We start from the raw sequence: 22,229 nt of genomic DNA on the forward strand, positions 1-22,229 counted from the left end.
GGAATGGGAAAGAAATTTGTTTGCTTTACCTGTCAAAATCACAATTCTCAAACCAATACGCAAACCAAAAGAGAGCCCTCTTTTTTGGAATTTGCACTTCTCTGACCTTTGCAATGCTGTTCTCCAGCCAAGGAATGCATATGAGGATGAGTTTATTAGTGAAAAGTGCATGCAAAAATGCATACATTAGTGACAAGAATACAGAAAGATGCTTTTATTTAGTTGCAAAAATGCCTGTATTCAGCAACAATTGCAGTGCTTTTTTTCTGGGGGGGACGCAGGGGTATGTATACCCCTAAACATTTTGTGAATCTGATGGGAGAAGAAACTATTTTTTAAAAAAGTTTCTTCTCTAGCACGGGGAATCATCAGTTCTGTTGCTACCTCCGATGGCGGCCTTTTGTCCATTTACTGTATTTATTTTTCCCGATTTGAACTATAAAATGGTGATCTTCGCAAGTCAAAATGAGAGTACCCCTAAGCATTTTTTTTTAAAAGAAAAAAGCACTAAACAATTGCATACAATAATGTACGTATTAGGAGAAGTGTGCAAATTTTGCAAATGGATGCAGAAATGGGGCTGGAAACATAATTGGAGAAATGAGGATTTATCTATTCCTACAGGCAGATAAACAATGACACTGTTACATAACTGTAGCAAGCCTTTCTTTTCATACGTGAAGCCTTCCGCTCCTTGTGACAACCAGGCTGCCCTAGTTCAGAGGAGTTCAAAGCACATGACTTTGTATGCAGAAGCAAGCTCTGGTGTGGACAAGCCCATAGGCTGCCTGAAAAACAGTGTGCCCACATTGCTGGCATCTCATTAATGAAGCCCTTGAGAAATTCCAAAGATGTTATCACTTGTTTGATCTGAAGAATGGTTGTTAACTGAGGACAGTCCTCCTCCATCATCTCTTTCAGGGTTATTTCCTACGCTGCAATTTCTTTGTTTGTTCGAAAGCTTCCCGTCTCTTGTAGGCAGAAATTGCCACAATAAAAGGTGTGACCTTGTCTAATTTATCTCTTTCAGTCTCTGGGACTAAAGATGCCTGTAGCCGTTCAAACAATGCAGCCATCCCAACAGCAGTGCCCTTCAAGAGCGCGATCTTGTCTTTCAGTTGCGCTCTTTTGTATGGCACATTGTGTGGGTGCTGTTCAGCTTCTATGACTAGCAGCAGAATTCGCAGACTTGCCTACTCAAAAGTAAGTCCCATCATGGAGGTTCCCGGGGCTTACTCCCAAGTAAGTGTATCTAGGATCAAGGTCTTAAGGATGGGAACATGCAGCCACTGAGACAGCTTTAAAAGTTAAAGAGCAAGGCCAGAGGAACCATCATATTTTCCGTCAAAATATTTAGGGGGAAATGTTGAGTTGCTGAAGCAGAAGCACCCGCTTTGAGAAAGAAGGTTTGGCTCATGCACAACAAATGAACAAAATCCACGTGTTTATTGCACAATGTAACTTAACATCTGGAAATGTGGTAAGACAGAAGGGAAAGTGATTCCATGCACAGCCAATGTACTGCCTGTTGCAGAATCCTGCCTTGGACAGCCAGCTCACCTAGGAAGAGAATGATGAGGGGTTTTAAAATATATTTTTAAGGCACATCCAGTTCTTTCTCATTTCTGCAGCACACCTGATGCCAAAAGGACATTCAGTGTTTGAAGTACGAAAGAGCGGGCGAAGGAAGTGGGAAGGTTTCGTTTCAAATTAGGGCAGACTTATAGGCTGAGTATGCATGTTACATTTAAAGCACAGTCATGCCCCAAGGAATCCTGGGAACTATAGTTTTTTTTAAGGGTGGTGGGAGTTGTTAGCATACCCCTATTCCCCTCACAGAGCTATGATTCCCAGAGTGGTTTAACAACCAAACCCTTTCCACGAGGAACTGAGAATTGTAGCTCTGGGAAGGGAATAGGTGTCTCATCTCAGAACGCTAAACAAATGACAGCTCCCAGAATTCTTTGAGGGAAGCCATGATGTGACGGAAAAGTTTGTTTTGCTGGACAGGTTGGGTCCCCAAGTGTTTTCTTTTTCTCTGCCAGCAAACGGCTAATGAATGGCAGCCTCTGATTGGCCAAGGTTCCAGGAGAGGGGGTCGAAAAGGAGAGGATTTGGAGAGACAGTTTTTTAGGTTGGAATAGTGGTTGGGATTGAGGTAGGGAGATAGGTTAGGAGTCAGGTTGGGAGATAGGGAGTGAGAAGAGAGAGAGTAATAAGGCAGGAATTAACTGGGAGACTGAGGCTGAGCCAGAAGAAGTAGAATCTGGAAAGATATAGTCTACTTAGGTCTCATTCCAGCCAGGAGGGGATAGATTCTTCTACAAAAAGAGAAAACTCCCAAACCAGTTAAGAGGGGTGTGGAGATCCCTTGGGTCTGTTACTTGGAGTACCTCAGGAGTAGGGTTGTGTAAGGGATGTGTAACTGACAGGAAGTACCACCTTGTTTAAGAACCAAAGTATTAAACGGCAACAGCTGTGCAACAACTGAGAAAGAACTGAAGTGAAATAGCATTATAATCTGGAGTATCCTATGTTTTACCCACTTGCGTCATAAACTTCCTTTGTTTAATAAAATCTTTATTTGATCAAATCCTGCCTGAGACTCCAAATTATTAAGTTTTCCCTCACACAAGTCCTCTGCAAGATAATCTTGGGTAGTTTGTAGGAATTCATGGCATTGGTGTTCTGTGAGGTGGGTGCACTATATTTAAGTGAGGGCGGGCCCAACGTCGCCAGGGGAAAAAGTGCCGTCGTGCCGTCGCACATGACAGTTTAAAGTGGTATCATATTGCTTTAAATATATGATGTGAATGTGGCTGATAAACGCCAGGCTGGTAGCACCCATAGAGTTGGTCAGGGAGTATGACTTGAGAAGGAATAAAACCCAGAGGCTTATGTGTGTAAAATGTGGGTATAACAAAAGCATTCTGAAATGTATGGCTTTCAGGGAAAGCCATCATTAAAGCTTACAATGAGCAAGCTTAGTATTTCTTTATTTGATTTTCCTTTTAGTTAGCTACTGTTAAGTAAGGCACTTGTAAGGCACCTCATCTGTGAAATACTTGGGACTTGCACACAGTTTGAAAGCACTGTGGCTTGAGGCTGATGTGGAAAAAGTTGAGCTGAAATTGTTTGAACCTACAGTACATTCGAAAACGGAAGCATAACCTATTTTACTATCACTTCTTCTGTGGTTGGTCTGATTCCTATTGAAATGAATATTTCATTTATGAAGTGCCCTTTTTGTGGCAAAGCTGTGTGCTCATTCTAGAACAGGGCTTATAAGTGCAAGGCTGGGAGTCACAAGGAGAGAGCATGAACTGAGGGTTTTTGCCCAATGGAATGACACCCCCCCCAAAAAAAAAGCTGTATAGGAATATGCAGGCGATACAGCAGGAATGAATACAAGATGGCAGTTATTTCATTGGATTAGAACCTGGACCTTTTCAGACAAGCAGTTTATATTCAAGATGCTGCTCATTTGGTTGTAGGCTCCACAGCGCTAACACAGCAAAGGAAGTATTTCTGCTTCGGGGTTATCACGGCTCAAGCAGCAGCATTTTGTAGCTATCAAATTAGATGCCTTTCCCCAGCTAATGGAAATTTTACAGTTTGGGGTGCTATCCAAACCCTAGCATTCCCTTACACATAATCCCTTACCCTGGGATTGTTGGAATATTATTTACGAAGCCTGCGAATATCCCAACGTGAATATTGTGACGCAAATGCTGTGTTAATAGGAGAGTCTAACGTTCATACTGATATTAGCATGGATCTAGTTACCTTAATTGATATGGAGAAGTTTCTTCTGGAAGAAGAAGATCAGGTGAGTACGTAATTGGATCTCATAGGATTATAAAGCAAACAAATCTGGTTTACAATTGAGTTAGCTAGTAAACATGCTAAATTTAATAATTTTAAATGGTAATTTTTGAGATTGGTTTGGATGGGTTATTTACATATATTGGCTCAGCAGAGGCCCGTGGAGTGGATGATGAGGTCTTTGTGTCCCCCTTGCAGAATGAAAGTCTTCCACTTGAAGTGGGAGAAAATGTCAGAAAGGGACAATGAGCTTCTGTTGGTTCAGATTTCATTTAATGATAAACCATGACTTCTGTCTGGTAGCAGTCACAGGGTAGGGTGGGGTGGGACTTCACTGCTTTCCTGGCTTCCCAATGCTTGAGTCACTGGTGGTTATGAGAGGAGGTTGGTGCGGTGTTGGAGCAGTGGCAGGAGCATTAGATCAGCTCCATCACTGCACCAGCACCGCACCAACCTTCCCATGGCTTCCATCTTGGTAACGAGCAGCAACCCCAGCATTGGGAAGCAGTGAAGCTGCCCTGCCCAGTCAGTTGCTACCACTTCTTCCCCTTAAGCAAAGCCACAGAATTGAATCCATTCAAACTGCAACAGATAGGCACATTAAGGGGTCAATAAATCTTGCAAAGACATTAAAATCTCAGCTTAAATCCCCAACCCCAACCGTAATTAAAGAAGGTATAATTCTGTGTACAGGCACTTCTCCACTTATACACGTCCAACTCACGTGCGACGACATATATGCGCAGCGTTGGGAAATAATTTAACAAATCTATTTCAACTGCAAAAATGTGTGAAAGGGGGCAAAAAAGCCCCCAAAAGAGTGGGGAAACTGCAAAAATGTTGCCAAAGAGTGAGGAAACAGCTAGCAATCCCAGGAGGATTTGCAACTGCAATCCCATGAGCCTTTGCACCAACCTCTGAGGCCTGTGGAGAGTTGGAGTTTTGAGAAAGGAGGTTTGGCGGGATCATTTGTGGTGGAGTTTGGCAGACGAAAGGGCGCAGGCTTTCCCCATCTAACAGTATATGCGTGGTACCCAGAAATGTCACACATACACACACACGAGTGGGGAGATACCTGTACATATAATTCTGAAGACATACACTATATTAGTGGGGAAGGTGTGATCTGGAGTGCTGTCTGGGATGAGGTTGGATGCATTTAATGAGTGCCTGTAACACTGATGTTGAGAGGCACAGCTCCCCCTTCCCCCTGCCATGCCTCCATCATTTTTAAAAACTCATCTGTGCATGGGTGGAGAAGCCTCTTCTCAATATAATCCTGCAGCTGCATGCTTTCATACTTTGCCTTGAGAGCGTATGGTTGAACTCACTGCTGAGGTTAATTCTTCAGACCTTGCCTGACTAGTCAGTTTCAGCTCCATGTGACTCCCTCCTTGAGAGGCTGAGTGCCCTCCCTCCTTGTGTGCTGAAGTGTATATCATCCAGACTTAAGATGAAAGTCTTCCACTAGGTATGGAGTCTAGTGTATCCCCCTCCCCACTGGTTACAAATGGATTGGATATGTCCGACCTTTTTCAGGAGTGCCTCACAAAGACTAAACTGTGGAGCAATGTTCGCTATCCGATCCATGCACAGCCACTAGTCACTGCTAAAATCCTCAGACAGGATTAGATAGTGTTTTAAAATATACTACTAGCATTTTAATCAGAACCATATGTCCTGCTTTGAGACTCGCTTGCTTCCATGACAGAAATCTTAACCTAGAATCTAATAGTTCTGTGTTTCCTCTCATATCTTCCAACTCCCCTTTTTTCACTTTCTTACACCTTCTTATCCTATTGGCCGATTTCAGATTGCTGGTAGGGACTTGTTTGTTTTTGAAATGTGTTGCACAGTGCATAGCAAGGCCTTCTCAAATAAAGGCAGAAAGCCATGCAACAGTAAAGAACCAGGAAGCTCTGTCCTGTCTAAACAGCACTTCTGTGCTAGAGCATCAGAGCAAAGGACGAGGCATATAGGGTTGCTATATTTCAAAAAATAAAAACCAGGACACCCCAAAAGTTGTTGAGCTTTTTATAGGAAGACACCAAAAACATGGCTTTTCAGCACCGCCTTTTGCAGCCCTAATTGAGCTCATGCACTTGGTGCAATGGTGATTGCGCTCCTTTGCTACAGTTTAGGGCAGGGGTGGGGAACGTGGGGTCCTCCAGATGTAGTGTCACTCCAGCTTCCGTTAGTGAATAGAGTCCAGCAACATCTGGAAGGATGTGCACATTCCTCACCCCTGGTGGAGCAGGTCAGCTGTGCCTTCTGTGGTGGGGCAGCAGCAGATGGCTTTCATGCCAGTATGAGGGAAGGGGAATGATGTGTACAGTATTTTATTGCTGGTATTAGACAGCTGTTAGAAATCGATCATTCAGTATGGCAGCACCTACACTTTGGAACTTCCTGTACACCAGGCAGGCGCCTTCACTGGACTCTTTTTGGGTCCTGCTGAAAATGTTTTTGTTTGGACAAGCCTACTCGGACATGTAGAATGTAGATATGTGTTTTGAATCTGTTTTTAGTTTAATGCGGATTTTAATTTTTAAAAAATGTTTTACATAGTTGTTTTTAGCTGTTTTTAGTGATTGTTTTATTCTCTTTGTAAACCATTTGGAGGTTTCCCCACCCCACAATCAAGTAGCGTATACATTTTATGAAATAAATAATAAATAAACTAAGTGGCGCTTTTCTTTTCTTTTTTGCCAGAAACTGTCATCTTGTGGCATTCCTGACAAGTTTCAAAAAGTAGATTAATCACACTATAAATCCACTATTTAGTCAATATATTTCAGATATTATTTCTATTGAAGATTGGTGTGGGCGTGTGTTTTGTTGGGAATACAGGCTAAAACATGCTATGTTGCTATGCTGGGCTATCATAAGTGCTTCCACTACTAAACCAATAGTGGGAAGTGACTCTAAAGTTTCCTGTTTGACATTAGTTCCTTCCTACTGTGAATTGAGTGATTTATTGTACAATGAAGCCATTACAGAAAGAGAGAGGAGGTGCTGGCTGAAGCCAGCCAATCTACAGCACTACATTTATAGGGCCTATAATTATCCAAATTTTTGAGATGCACAATAGTATCTGCTGAAAGGGAACATCTGGGAGGGGAGCGACATGTCCCAATTAAAAGATGGATGAGCAGCTTCATGTATTGGATAACTTGCTGTGTTAATGGGGTTGCAATTTTACAAATGTCACTCAAGTTAATAAACATGTTCCAAGAGTAGCAACGCCCGGGTGGGAGTGGAGGACACCCAGAGATCAAGTGAAGACGAAATGTGTTCTCCCAAGTGATTCAAGATAATAGAGCAACAATAAGATGGACTAAATTAAAAAAAGAGTGCAGAAAATGTCACAAACTCATGTCCTGTGGAAGGACATTAGGGAAGGTGCTAGCAATCGGTACCCTGCCTTTTTAAAAAAATGAAGATGACAATTCAGTGTCAACACAGATAATTTTTCAATGTCTGGGCCAAACTTGCACATGACATTCGCGACATTTTTAAGCAAACGTGCATAATCTGAGTGGATTTATTTTGGAGGAAAGGTAGCTGTGGGGCCCCAATCTGCAGTGCACTTTTGATCTGGATTATTGATTCTTTATTAAATATATTGGGCTGTGTACACATTGCCAGCTTAAAATACAGCTAGGTGGTTCTTTTCCTCAATTCGGATCAAAGCTAGTTTGGAGAAAAGGGCACCAAAAGGCAACATCTCATAAGAAATGACAGGATAAATACGGATTGTAGCTAAAGTGTGTACAGCACTTCCCAAACCAGCAGTGAGAGCAAAGAGCAGTGTGTATACAACCTTAGCAACATTTTTGAGCTCTAGTGTCTCAGTGTGGTTTACACATTAAAAATAAAACACCAAAGACATTGAAATCAGATAAAAACAGCAATAAACTAAAACTAAAATTGGATCGGAGCCCTGTACTGGTTATCTGCTGAAAATCACTCTCTTCTGGCTGCTGCTGTTTTAACTCTGAAAGTGCTGTCTGGTCTAAACAGCACCTTCTGGAGCAAATAGCAGCCAGCTAGGGAATATTTCAGAAAAAAAGCTGATTTAGGACCTGAATCAAGACTGGGGGGCATGTTCCAGCCAGGGGCCTGTGAGAGTTTTCCCTCCAAAATAAAAGCAGCCAAGATAAGCACACTTGTTTATATAATTGACTAATGCCATATGCAGTTGGCCCTTAATCTTTATGCAGAAAAGGGTATACAGGTGGTGGCTGAGGCATATCTCTGTTCCACAACTGAAATTCTCAACTAGTGATGGGAGAGAAATTTTATTCAGTTTGTATTTAAAGGTAAACCTACCTAATCCACACTTTCAGAAACAATACACCAACCAAAACACAACCATTCTTTGAAATTTGCACTTTTTGGCACTTTTCAGTGCAGTTCTCTAGCCAAGCAAAGTCTACAAAAAGGGTAACATGTGCATATAAATGCATATATTAGTGAAAATAGCATACAAAAACACATGTTATGGGGAATTGCTTTGTGAAAATGTATCTATTAGGAGAAATTCGCACTAAAATGCTGGTGAATTTTCATGAGAACATTAAAAAAAGCAAATTGATGTGGAGAGCTGAGCTGAAGACTGGGGGGGGGGGGGGAGAAACTGAGAAAAACCAAAACTGACAGATTCACTCATCCCTACTATCAACCTACCTTGGCAGCAGAAGCAATGAGAATATCAGAATGCTGATGGTTGAGGACTTATCCACATCAGAGCAGGGCAGACATTCATTGAGATTCCCTGGAACAGACTACTGTAAAGCAAGATGAGACTAGCCTGTGATGGCTATCTTGTCCCTGCACTGTATGGACCCTTAGACAACCTGTTCATAGGGCATTCATCCTGATTTGTTTGCAGGGAGATTAGACGATGTTGTGTCAAAGGGTCATTGTGCACTTTCTAGCGTGCATTTCCCCCATCCCTTTCCTTATCACTTTATCTTTATCCCCACCTTTCGGGGAAGCAGGTGTGTTGCACAAGACAGTCAACTGTAAATGTGCAACCTGAACTTGCAATTGAATCCAGCTCCTAAATAGCAACAACCTGGAAGTGCCTAGACTAAACTAAATTCAAGGTTCGCAAGCTACCCTACGAACCAAAGCAAGCACACAGAGAATGATCACGACAGCTACTGCTGCGGGAAGGTGATATTTGAATAAAGATTCAGAGAGGGATGCTGAGAAAGAGGGGGACATTAGCCTTGAACAGATGTGTTGATGTTTGATATAAAGCACAGAAGCATCTCTTAGGTTTGAAGAACATGCCATGCCTTGTTAGCTTGTGTTTTCTGTTGTAAAGGTTTTTCGGGGTGGGGTGGGGGTGGGGGAGTTCCTGGATGTCTACCACTCTTTCCCCCCCTCCGGGCCCTGACAGATGGCCATTATCTCCCTCACTTCCCAAGACTTCATATTCCCCACATCTTCAGCATCTTCTTATTTTTTCCCTTGCCAGTGTACTCATGGCTTGTTTGCCGTTCCAGGCATGCCACTCACACACTTTGGGAAGGACTTGTTGATAGCAACAGCTTTTAAATTCCAATGCCAATCTACTGGGAGAAACTATATTTGGAATGCGCATGTGCCTGCCTTTTCATGTTCCTTTTGTGCGCAGGCTGGACAGTTTGGTGCCAGCGTCTGTGTATCTGAAGCGCAATCAGCTTCTTCTGCTCAGGTGCCAAAATTCCACAGCTCTTCAAAGGAGATGGGGGGGGGGAGGAATGATATTAAAGAATTAGGTCAGTGATTAATTTAGTAAGGCTTTCTTTTTAAAATGTAAGTTGTTGTTTTTTAAATTTTGTTCTGTTTAACAATGAGCTCTTGCTGTGCTGAAAAATTCCACTGAATTCACAGCCAAACTACAAGTGATAGTGGTAGGATTGTGTCTTGAATTGTGTGGACTGGGGTGGAGGTGTGATTTAAAACGGATGGGTGGAGGGTCATTCTTCCTCAATCTAGCACACATGGCAAAAGATAGCTCAGCTGAGAGAAAAGCAGCTGGGGAGAGGGAGGGAGAGGGAGAAAAGCAGCAGGGAGGAAGGTGAAAAATCTCCCATACATGCACCTATTTTAATTTGCAACCCATTCCACTTTACACATGATGGCTGCAGATTGCATTTAACTACATGGACCCACCTCTGTCACTTGCAACTCATCGCTGTTCAGAGTTGCGTTGTGATGTTTCTAGTGTAGTGGGTGTGCTCACATATGAGAACCCGGATAGCTCAGCTGCTTAGAGCATGGCACTGATCACGCCAGGGTTGCAGGTTTGATGGCACAGCTGCATATTCCTGCATTGCAGGGGGTTGGGTGAGATGATTCTTAGGGTCCCTTCCAACTCTCCAAGGCTGTTGGAGCCAACTTCAGGGGGCCATGGGTGCTTGGGCACCCACAGTAATATAATTGTGGGGGCCGGGCATCCCCAAAGTCAATCAGCAAAGCTGGCAGGTGGCAGCCCCACTGCCTCTGAGAGAGAACCAGTTCAGCTCCATCCTCCACAGTCAGCCAGTGAGGCACCCTTTTCTGGTGGGGCTCAAACACAGAGGCAGAGTCAGCCTCAGAGTCCAAGGCGCGCCCCCCCCCCCCATGGAAGAGGGTGCCTCGCTGGCTGTGGAGAGGAGGAAGAGGAGCTTGTATGGGAAATGCACCCAGAAGACCGAAATGTATCAAGGAGTTAGTGATCTGGCAAGGTTACCCTTCCTGCCTCTGTTCCTCCCCCCTCCCTTGCTCTTGTTAAGTTTTTTGATGGTGTGAGAACAGTCTTTAATGTCCTGAGAACATTGGGAGGAGGTGAAGCCCCCCCCCCACAGCTGCCTTAATCAGTTGTGGAGGATAATGCTGGGTACCTTCTTTGATGTCGGACATTGTTTTGAGAAAGTGAGGCATTGGGATGATCTAATGGATGATCTGCACCTAGCCAGTCTTGGAAGTCACACAGGCTATCTATAAAATCGGACCATTTGGGCAGAGTTTTAAACCTTTGCCTAACGAAAGGACATAACAGGTTGTTATTTTACGTACAGGAAATGATTTTAAACCAGGTGATTTTGCTGCTACTCTGAATCCAAGCATATCACTGGAAAACAACATGCTGATATCTAAGCACGTATTCCAGTCTTTAAAATATGGCAGCTTATGAAAAGAATGTCGTTGATAATGTTCACATTATTGTTATTAAGCAATCTCCCCCCACCCCCACAAGTGCTTCAGTCTATAGCTGCGGTCTCTCTCATTAACTTTGCTTCTTGATGCATTCAGTATGCAGATTCTTCCAGTGCAATGATTTCTGCACATCGCCATATGCCATGTCCCAGGAGAACGGGCAGGGCGGGGGCAAGGGGGTGGGTAGGAGGGTGAGCAGCACTAACCCTTTCTTTGATATCCAATGATAAGATGCCTGGGTATTTTTTCCCAAAAGCAGCGCAAACAGCAGCGGGTGGGCAGTGGAAGGCTGCACTTTGTACTCTTCCATTTTCACCTAATAGCTTTCATTGCACGTTGAAGCTCCGGGGGTTAGAATGACAAAGGGCAAGGAGCTCAAGAAAGATTTCTGTCTAGACCTTATGGGTGGAAGACTCTTTGGGGAGCATTTGCTACAATGCAGAAAGCGACAGCCACTTTCTCAAGTGCAAATAGAATTGAGTGGATGCGGCGGCGGCTGTTTTCCCTGGCCTCTTACCATTTCTACCCATCTTGTTCTTGCTTAGAAGCAACTGAAAACTCCATGCTAAGACATTTCTTCCAACAGCTAACCTGGGTGTTTGCTAACAATTTTGGTCAGTTAGCAGGCTTAGGTGCCTAAAGCTTATTTAGACTGAATAAGTGCCTATGGTGGTATTGAACGCCGATCGAGTTATTTGGTCATGCCTTACTGGATCAGACCGATAACTATCTAGTCTAGTTTCCAGCAAGATGATTGGCTGGTCACAAGGAGAGAATGAAAGTGATGACCTTCTCCAGATGTTGATCCCAGAGTCAGGTACATTCAGTGAATCTGCAGCAGAGTCCCCCAAACTTGGGTCTCCAGCTGCTGTTGGACTACAACTCCCATCACCCCTAGCTAGCAGGACCCAGTGGTCAGGGTTGATGTAGAATTGTAGATGGTGGAAATTGGAGACCCAAGTTTGGGAAGCCCTGGTCTGCAGTCTGTGTACACAAATTGGTGAGCTCTACACTCATATAATTATTAAATGGGGGAAGAGTCTGTGTACCTGTGTACAGAAAACCTGAACTGCATAAATCAAAATGTGCATACACTTTTTATTACTTTTGACCAGTGTAATGTGTGATGTGCAACGGGTAAGCAAGCCTTCTTAAAGCATGGAAAGAGGATGTGTGTCCCATGCAGCCTCTGTTGCTGCTCCCATGTCTTGCGGAAATGGCAGAGATCCAAAAATTTAACAGCTAACTTTAAGTGACACAGTGTTCAGCTGCCAGTCGGATGCTGGTAGCACCCAGAACCTTGGGTTTTTAAGGAATTCAGCCACTATGTCACGTCTTCTTCTGCAATACACCTTATAAGCACAATAACTTTCCCGGTCCTGAAAGAAGTGGCTTTCTGATTTTGGACATAATGGAAATTTATTTCATTTTGTTCTGCCTTACAAAACCAGGTCAGTTGGCAACTCTAATCCTTGCGTATCTGAAATGCGCTTGAAAGTAACAGAGCTTTGCACACTGCTCCATCCCGTCCCCGAGGTCATTCTTCCCCAAATGTGTCAAACAAAGGGCCAGCTGCATTATCTGACCACAGCTTGGTTACACATGCAAAGCAAGTGATGGGGGAGGAAGACGAGAGGATCATCTATTATTAAAGTGTGAATGGTGGAGACTTTATGGCCCACTGAACTTGTATTGTGTAATAAGAACAGAAAGAGAGGCTCTCTGCTTACCTAGTGCCTTGGGCTCATGAGGCTACATCTGAGAGACAACCAGAAAAGAAAATAGAGAGAAACTGTTATACTGGTTGTGGCTACCTAGATGAACCTCATGTGGGTTTAACACTCCATGGGTTGTGTTTTTTTGTTTTTTGTTTAAAGGAGCTCTCTACCCACAGGAAACGAATTTCCACAGAGGCTAAACTATTGTGACCCTGTCAGTCAGGCGAAATAAGAATAGATTTCACCCTCAGGAAAAAAAAATGCAAAAAGGACATTTTTAACCGTGAGTACCCATCTCAGTCACCACAAAACACTCCCAAGGAAGGGTTTGCTTCAGACATGTTGGTTTCCCCCTCAACATTAGTACAGCAAGCCACAAAGACTGTAGGAAGCCCAAGTGAATACTGACTCTCCTAAAATACATTTGGCCATCTGGCTGACTCACTGACATTCACGTGGCCTTCCCACGTTGGGACATGATTTTCCTTTCTGGCAAATGTGTTCATGGTTAAGGAAACGATATTGTGCGCAGAGGCCTTGAGGACTGTTCTCTTTTGCTTTTTGAGAACTGGCCTGTTCTGGGCGTGTTGATAATAGCCTCATGGATTCCACACCCCATCATCTCCTCCACAGTCATCCAGGAGATTGCGGTGGTTCAGGGGGACCAATTCACATGCAAAGACAGCAGCCGGTATGTAAAACCTGGATATTCCTTTATCAAACCTTTATAAAGTCTTCTTGCCCAGCATGGCCTTGAATGCCATTTGCCTAGGCTTTGCCCTCTGCCACAGTCTTTGGATTCTCACCATGTCCTCTGCATGATTTAAGAGGGAGCTAAAAAATACGACTTTTGGTGTGTATATTTCGTTCAATGCAAGTTCCACCTGGTCATTCAACAGTTGAAAAACTGGGGGCTCAGTGTGCATCTTTTCCTGTTCCCTCTTCATGCCATTTTCCTTGTGTATCATGTCTATTAGATTGCAATCCTGCAGTGAAGGGCTAATTTGTTTCTAAATCTTTGTACAAGTCTCTAGGACGCTTAAGCACTTATGATGTTGATAATGAGGAAGCAGTTGCATATGATTGTCCTTCAGAGGTAATTGGTGCTAGTGTACACTAACATTGTACACAATTGGATCAACTTGTGTGGAAGATTCTGCAGAAGAACTGCTACTTCTCATGCATGGGTCATAAGTGTGGCCAAGCCCTTAGGTAAGGACCGGTGAATATGTTTAAACTATCTTAGGGCATTTTACTTGCAGGTAGGGATGGAGGAGAAATTTGATTTTGCTTGCATTTTAATGAGAACTACCTAATTCAGACATCTCAAACCAATAGGCAAACGCAAACCCAGCTATCCTTTGAAATTTTCATTTCTCCGAATTCTGCAATGCAGTTCTCCAACCAAACAGTATGACCAAAAATGCATATACTGTGGAAGGGAGAGTTCATAAAAATGGTCATCAGTGAAGATTACATCCAAAATGCGTTATAATAGAGAAAACTGCTTGTAAAATATTCATATTACCCAAAACTGCATATAAAAAAAATCACACTAAAATGGAGAAAAGCAAATTAAAATCTTGACGAATTTTCATGAGGATTAAAAAAAAAAAGAAATTGCAAATTGCTGTGGAAACATTGAAAACTGAATTTAAGACTGGAAAAACGAGGAACTGACAGATATTCCCGCCCACCCCCTTGCAAGTGTATCAGCTTGATCCTTCGAGGTGAGCTATACACATGACATCCGACTTTCGTGCATGTCATTCCTATCTGGACATCAAACTCTTTGAGCAGGTGCTCAAATGTCAGGTGCTGCTCAGATGGCTCCCTTCTTCAAATCATGAGACAGCGCTTTGTGCGTGGAGCTTCTTTCGTAAAAACAAAATACTATTCTATTGGCCAAAGACCATTACAGTATTAACCATTCAAGAGAGGGAGCAGAGGTCTGCTTTCACCCTTCTTCCACCCGAAGCCCAACATGCTGGAGCGAATCAGCTCATGCAGCCATAGTGTCTCTGGGCCTGCTCCAATGGATCAGGGAATGTATGCATTTACGCACAAAGTTCTAGTCTGCAATTCTAAACTTACTTGGTAGTATTTTCCTTTGAAGTAAGTAAGATGTGCTCTCTAGCATTCGGGCCCTGAATAACTTTAAAATGTCAAGAGCCCTGGAAGAGTATAATAAATGCTTTTAGAATATATTTGGGGAATGATCTACTTGCAACGGCAGCAAGCCTAAATAACAGGCCCACGGGCATCTCAAAGAGTCACGGCAGGTTGTCTGCAATTTAAAGAGCAACATATGAAAATGAATGGCTTCAGATTGGTCAGCCCATACTCTTGCCATTATGTAAAACATATGCTACTTATACAACATTTGCATGTAAGCTCATACATTTTGGTTACACATGGGTTATCTTGGAACCCTTAAGGCCCCTACCCTATTTGCAAATATTTGATTTAGATGGAGGCAAAGCTATCATGCAAACATAAACATATGCAGAATGGTGAGGGTAGTCAAAATACAAATTGGCTTCTCTATTGTTAATTCACTTCCTGTTTCATGCATGCAGCTATCTGTCTGGATGTCTGTCTGCTTACCTCTCTAAGTACCCAAATTGCTGGGTGTTAGTGATACAGTGGTACCTCGGGTTAAGAACTTAATTTATTCTGGAGGTCCGTTCTTAACCTGAAACTGACCAGGCTTTTGGTTCTTAACTCAAATCATACTGCAGTATGATTTATGGCCTATTTACATTCTTCTTGTTGGATGAAAACCTTTAGAAATGCCCCCCCCCATGCGTTTAATTAGGGTTGCCATATTTCAAAAAGTGAAATTCCTGCCACCCACAAAATTGTTCAGCTTTTTTTAAGGAAACCACCAAAAGCAGCTGTTTCTGCTGCTTTTTCCATCGTGTTGCCATACATCCGAGTTTTCACTGACATTTTGCCATTTTGGCAAAATTCCCCCCGCCGCCATTTTTACACCTGAAAACCAGGACATGTCAGGGATTTTCCTGACGTATGGCAAGTCTAGTTTAAGTTTTATTCAGAATAGACCCATTGCATCAACATGGCTAAGTTAGGTCCATTAATTTCAATAGATATACTCTTGAGTAAAACCCTATGTATCTGGTTTTTTTTCAATGGTTGACAAGCTTTTTTAGTATTTTAAAATATTTTGTAAGTTGCTTTAAGACATTTTTGTGCTGGCAGTTGTGGAAACTAGGCCTAGGCCAGGCCCGCTTCACAGGTAGGCGCAGAAGGTGATTGACAGCTGGGAGGCCCTGCCCACCTGTCAAAGTGGCCCACCAGGGATGAGTGATCTAAAGGTCTGGCCGGGCAGGCTAAAAAGGTTCTCCACCCCTGCTATAGACCTCTTGCTACGTCTCTCCCTATTACTGTTGCACTCTAAGCTGTTCTGCCCCCTTGCTCCCTCTTTTGCAGCCACAGTAAACATCGAAGTATGCCCCCCAATCTGCCATGGCGGTGACCCACTTCTAGCTCATCCATGTTTACATCTGGTCAGGCTGGAAGAGGGAGGCCAGGGGGAATGTTTAGTTACATAGATAATCCCATCTACTTTTCTAATTATTTTTACAAACTGAGTATCCATCACAGAGACAGAAATGGCTCTCACCTCTGCCACGTTTGCTCATGATGACGTACTGTGGCAAGCTGTTACATACGTAGAAAACAGTATGGCAAGAGCCCCCACTTCCCGCCTCCCTCAGTGTAAATCTGCCTGAGTATTACTAAAGAACTACAGCCGTAATGATGCTCTCCCCCTGCCTTCCTCTCTTTCCTTCCAGATGTTTTTCCTTTTATTTTCATGCAGGGATTGTCACTGTTTCCATAACACAGTAAATCAGATTATTCTTTTGATTCCTTCCACAAGTATAGGGCTCTGAATCCTGTAGTGGCTAGTGAGCGAGAAACCCACTGGAGTCCTCTATATATGTTTACTTAGTCTCAATGTAAAAACATTTTTTAAGCAGGCAGACATCTGCCAGAGCGGGTAGTCTTTTCATTGATTGCTGCTATAGGAGCCCTGGAGACAGCAGAACTGATCCACACTGAACTAAAGTTTCCATAAATCTGCCAGGCCCAAATCCTCCAGTGGCCTCTCATCCGGCTGCTTAGAGCTTGTTTCCTTGCTTTTGATCCATGCTGGTGCCAAGTTCAAATAAGCCTCCTCGTTAGCAGAATCCTTGAAACTAACACCCTGGCCCTAAACCTTTTGGAAACACCGAAGTCTCTTCCTTCTGTTGAATGCCTTCCTCTATTCAAATGGAAACCAGGATTTCCATAATGGGTTTGGGCCCAAGATGCCTGGCTCAATTGACCTGTCCTTCCCTGCTGCAGGCAGTGTTCCTTCCGTGTCCTGGAGAGATCACCCGCATGCTGCTCAAACTGGAAGGAATTTAATAGATGTGGAAGATCCATCTGCTAAGATCTGTTTCGTATGTGTCACACAGAGATTAATCTCTGCTTCAGAAAAAAAGTGCACCCTTTTAATGTATGCAAAACTGTATAAGCATTGGTTTCCACCGCAAGCGCACAGATGGGGAAAAAACTGCCTAGACAAGAGGTTAAGGGGAAGTATGATATGGAACCTGACAACCTAGCAGTTCGAAAGCACGTCAAAGTGCAAGTAGGTACCGCTCTGGCGGGAAGGTAAACGGCGTTTCCGTGCACTGCTCTGGTTCGCCAGAAGCGGCTTAGTCATGCTGGCCACATGACCCGGAAGCTGTACGCCGGCTCCCTCGGCCAATAAAGCAAGATAAGCGCAGCAACCCCAGAGTCGTCCGTGACTGGACCTAATGGTCAGGGGTCCCTTTACCTTTTTTATGATATGGAAAGGGCTTTCAGTCACATAGAAGATGCAGCAGACCTCTTTTCTGTTGCCCCAGTGGCAGGACTAGAACCAATGAGTAGAAATTGTGGGGATGCAGATTTAGAGTAAACATTAGGCAAGTGTTTCTTTCTAATAGCAAGAGCCATTCACAGCGAAACAGACCATCTTGGGAGCTGACACACTCTCCGTCCCTGGAGGCAGAGGCTGTCAGGGATACTGGAGCTGCATCCTGGATTGTAGGCTTAGACTAGATGACTAGATGATCCCTTCCAGATCTCTGATTCTATGTTTTCTGGAAAGCTAATAATCCAATCCGTAGATAACCAGTAAAAAGTGGGTTTCCAGTACCCTGTGATTGGACCCTACATGGCATCAGTAATGTTTGACAGGTGAATCATGTAGGATTGCTGGGTTGTAGGGGAAGTTTCTGTCCTGATCTTTACCAAAGTTTTTAATCAAAATATAACACAGAGATGAGGAAAGCAGAACTATGCTGCCTAATGCCTAGCATTAAAAAATAATAATAATGAGAAGGCACCCAAGGATTTCAACTTCATTTGAAGAATATATTTTGAAGAATGGTAAAAGTTTGATCATATTTAATTTGCTGGGTGTCTATGTGCCTTTTGTCTATTCAGGATTACATCTTCAATATGAACAATCAAAAAGATAAACAAACACATAAATACCAAAAATACGTGAGGTTCTCACGTAGTTACAATACTGCAGTAAAATGCCATCATATTTGCTACCAGAACACACGAGGATCATTAATACTGGGCCCATTTGTTTGCAATTAATAAAACAGCTGTCCATAATATGACCTTTGGGTGACCTTGACATATTTTCTGTTAGCCGAAGGCGCAGACCTTCAAAGCCGTCTTGTTCTATCCCTCAGTAGAAAGAAAGTAGGATTAAGAATCTCGTTTAACAGACGGGTGAGATGAAGTTGCCATTTGGGATCACATGAGGCCCTTACTTCCTATGGATATATCAGAATCTATTTAGAGGACCCTGACACCTGCAATATTCCAGACAGTAGATGGTAGATTCATAAACAGAAGATGGCATGAACAACAGAGAGCCAGCTATTGCTTCGCAGCTCTCCCATCTGTCATGCTTTTCTGTGCCATCAATTATGGACAATGTCCAGTCATCTTGATGGAGCAGATTGTTCCGCTTGCTCGATAGCCAATATGGATTTCTGGTCACGAAGCTAGCTGTACTAGAAAGATAAATTTATGAAAGGTACCATCATTTACTGCTGTTTCCTATTCACCTTGCTACAGGAAGCATTCAGGAGAGAAAATGGAACCAGTTGCAAAAATGCGGGAAGGGCCTCTCGGTGAAGGAACAGGGGAAGGAGGCGGAATCAAGAAAGGGTTGGGGAAAGCCGAAGGGCAGATGAGCCCAAAGAGCAAAACTTCAAGATGATTTAGTGCAAATTAGATACTCTGTAACTCCCCCCCCCCAAGGGTGGTGCCCTAGGCTGCTATTCAGCACATACTTGGGAGTGAAATGGATATTCTAATCCAAGTAACTGTTGTCTAGAGTTAATTCTGCCATAATAGTGACAATAAAAACCTGATATTCCTCCTTCCTTCTCCTAGTCCTCAAGCCGGTTGAATCCTGCTATACTGCATGATCAGACTGAACGGAATAACATGATTCTTCTCGTACAGAAAATTGGGTCCGATCAGTAGTTATTTGCATCTATCTCTGTTGATGTGAATCTTAAGTCTAATACCTCATGAGGGCTTTCATCCCCCCCCTTTTTTTAAAAAAGAGACCATTTTCTATTCTAATATTTGGGAATCATGACTAGACTTTTAAAAGCTAGTGTGCAGGGCAATCTGGTGTGTGCAATGTTTCTGTGTGGAGACTTAGGGCTGGATTCAAATAATGAGTCCCACTAGAGGAAGCCAGCGCAACATCTTCCACTGGTGCAGTGGAGCTTTCTGCCGGTCCTGTGTCATCCAAATTTGCTTAAGAGTGTGTGTTGGGGAACCCGCAGAACAGGGTGGAGAGGAGAGAGAGAGATCATTCCATCTGGCAAGCTGCCATGGTTGAAATGGTGGTACAATTTCCTTAGCACTACATTGAATTCCTTCCATTATCTGGACGGTGGTTATCTAGGCAAAGTTTCTGGGGATTTATCAATGGCCAGGGAAAAACCAAACTCCATTTTATAGATACAGCTAGAAAATGTTGCTATCCCTGTGCAAAGTATCCGCACAACATAAGATGAGTCTGCTGGACCAGCTCAATGGCTTGTCTAATCCAGCATCCTTTTCTCAACTAGATGTCTATGTGAAGCTCACAAATGGGGCCCAAATGAAGATCAGCTTCCAGTGTATGGTATTCTAAATCATGCCTCAGACACAGAGGCACTTACATGCTCCCTCCTAAATGTCTGCCAGACTCTACTTCAGAGATGGTCCCAAGATGAACAATGAAGAAATTCCTGCTATATTGGACAGTCGAAAGTGATGAATATGGAAGACATTTTTTGCATGCAATGTGGCATTAGTGTACATATCTATTTCTATCTAGCATGACAAAAGATATTCCTTTAATATATATGATACTTACCACATCCTGGAGATGTTTTGCTTCTTATGGATCTTCAAGACCTGGTCTTGAACAACCAGAATAAATGTCTTCATAGTTTTCTTTGATGTATCATTCACACACAGAATTCATCACAATGTTGTGTTCATCAAATGATTGACATGCATATGTGAACTTGCTCCTAATGATAATGACAAAGAAACTCACCTCATGGTAATAAACTGACAGATGCATTTGTAGGGCATATGTTCTAGATCAGTATTTTTGTATTGATTGCTGTTGGTTGATTTTTTTTTTTAAAAAAAAATCTATTCATGTTTTATGGTATTATTGTGCTGATAGGTGCCACTGTTTGTTTTTATTGTACTCTGTGATCTCTGGCAATGAATGGCAGGTAAGAAATGCTTTAAATAAATAAATATATGCTGCTCTGAAATATTAAAAAACCCTTCATTTGAGGATTATGCAAAGGTATACAGTCAAAATCAAGTAAACAGGCCATTTATAGAATTGATAGCCAATCATACAGTGACTGCTGGCAGGGCTGTTTTACAACATTTTCAGGTCATAATTGACTGTCACTTTAGCGTGGAATGAGCCTCAATTACTGCACAGAGATTATGGCTCTTCCTAAAGAATTCAATACTGCCTTTGCTTTAAGAGTTTGCTTTAAACTCTCCATTACAGGATAATGGCCTGCACAACCGCAGCATCAAAGATAAAAAAAACAAAAGGGGAAAAACAACGGCAAGCCAGTTCCTATCTCACCTTTGCAGAGGAAGACAAGCCAGAGTAAAGCAATGTTTGTGCTAAGGTTAGAATGGGGAAACGGGCTTTTAACTCCTGTTCTTTTCAAAATTTTGTTGGGCATTGGTTCTTCTGAGTAGCTTTTTTAAGAGACAGAATAACTCGTTCATTTGTCTGAGGTCATGTACAGATCATCAATAGCTGCTCAGCAAACCTTTGGATTGCAACATGCTCACATGCTCTCTCTCTCTCTCTCTCTCTCTCTCTCTGTGTGTGTGTGTGTGTGTGTGTGTGTGTGTTTGTGATCCAGTTGCCTCTACTACTCAAGCAGCTATTGATTGATTAATCACAAGGCCAGAACTGGAGCTGCTGACTGATGATAATGAGGAAACCTCTCTGCTTAGGAGCTGAACTGCAGGGCCTGCATCTGATATGGGGTCATGGAGACAGGTTGAGGGTACTGTTGGTGCACCACTCACCTTGCTGCCCTACAGCCTCCCTGACTGACTTGGCCAAGGCTGTCTTTGGTGTGGGTTTGGAGGAACCTAGGACTCTCATCCTGGTTGACTTCAGTACCTATGCCTTGGTTGCCTTAGGGCCAGCTCAGGCTTTCATGGCAATCATGACACTGTCTCAGATGGTCATTGGTTAGTCCACCTCCTGGCAAGTTTCAGAGTTTTGGTGGCAGTCCTACCCTGCAGAAGTCCACCCCACCCTAGACACCATTCATGCAATTAGCAGTTGTGTGAACGCTTCCTTTTTTAAAAGCAAGCAGTGGTGGAGTGGTTGCCCAATCCAGCTGTAGGGGTGTAGGAGGTTTTCAACCTCTTGTCTTCTCTTGGGGTCCTAATCCAAACTGGGGCCTTGCCAATGCTCTTTGCATTGGAAGGAAAGCTCCCATTCATGCCAGTAGAAGCTGCCCTTCCAATGCAAGTGAGCGCTGGAGAGGTTGGAGAACCAGATCAGGATCAGAGCAGGGGACAAAAGGTTAAAACCTCCTACCTGTATACTTCCTAGGGTTCTGGTCTGGATTGGGGCCCCAATACCCGCTGTTCACTTTAAAAAACCAAACAACCAAGGAATTGCTGGTTATGTGAATAGCATCATGTCTGGTATGGCACAGAGTCTGAGTATCTGTTTCTCCTAGAATGGGATGTGGTGGTCAGCACTCTCCTGGTTTAAAAAAAAATAAGTGGGTGACCTTTATTTTATGAGCTTTGGGAATTTGAAAGAATTTGGGGTCAAGGTTGTATGGTAGGCATACTTTTCCCACTGGAGGATTGAAAAACACACACACACAAGGCCAGGGT

At 43.2% G+C, this 22,229-nt stretch overlaps 2 long non-coding RNA genes across 8 annotated transcripts in view; one reads left to right on the forward strand and one right to left on the reverse strand.

Moving 5' to 3' along the window:
- The window catches only part of LOC309539859, a 36,777-nt gene that overhangs the window by 9,107 nt on the left and 5,441 nt on the right, over positions 1 to 22,229 (forward strand). For 5 of the 7 annotated variants that reach the window (XR_014223003.1, XR_014223005.1, XR_014223006.1 and 2 more), the window contains one exon: positions 20,860 to 20,986. This is a non-coding gene — a long non-coding RNA (uncharacterized lncRNA). Of the gene's footprint in view, positions 1 to 1,030; positions 1,204 to 20,859; positions 20,987 to 22,229 lie in introns of all 7 variants that reach the window. The other 2 variants (XR_014223002.1, XR_014223004.1) reach the window with 1 other exon arrangement.
- The window catches only part of LOC309539861, a 49,669-nt gene that overhangs the window by 464 nt on the left and 26,976 nt on the right, over positions 1 to 22,229 (reverse strand). The gene's annotated exons all lie outside the window — the stretch shown is intronic.

Source organism: Podarcis vaucheri, assembly GCF_965113315.1.
Source record: "Podarcis vaucheri genome assembly, chromosome: 8".
Taxonomy (NCBI): Eukaryota; Metazoa; Chordata; class Lepidosauria; order Squamata; family Lacertidae; genus Podarcis; species Podarcis vaucheri.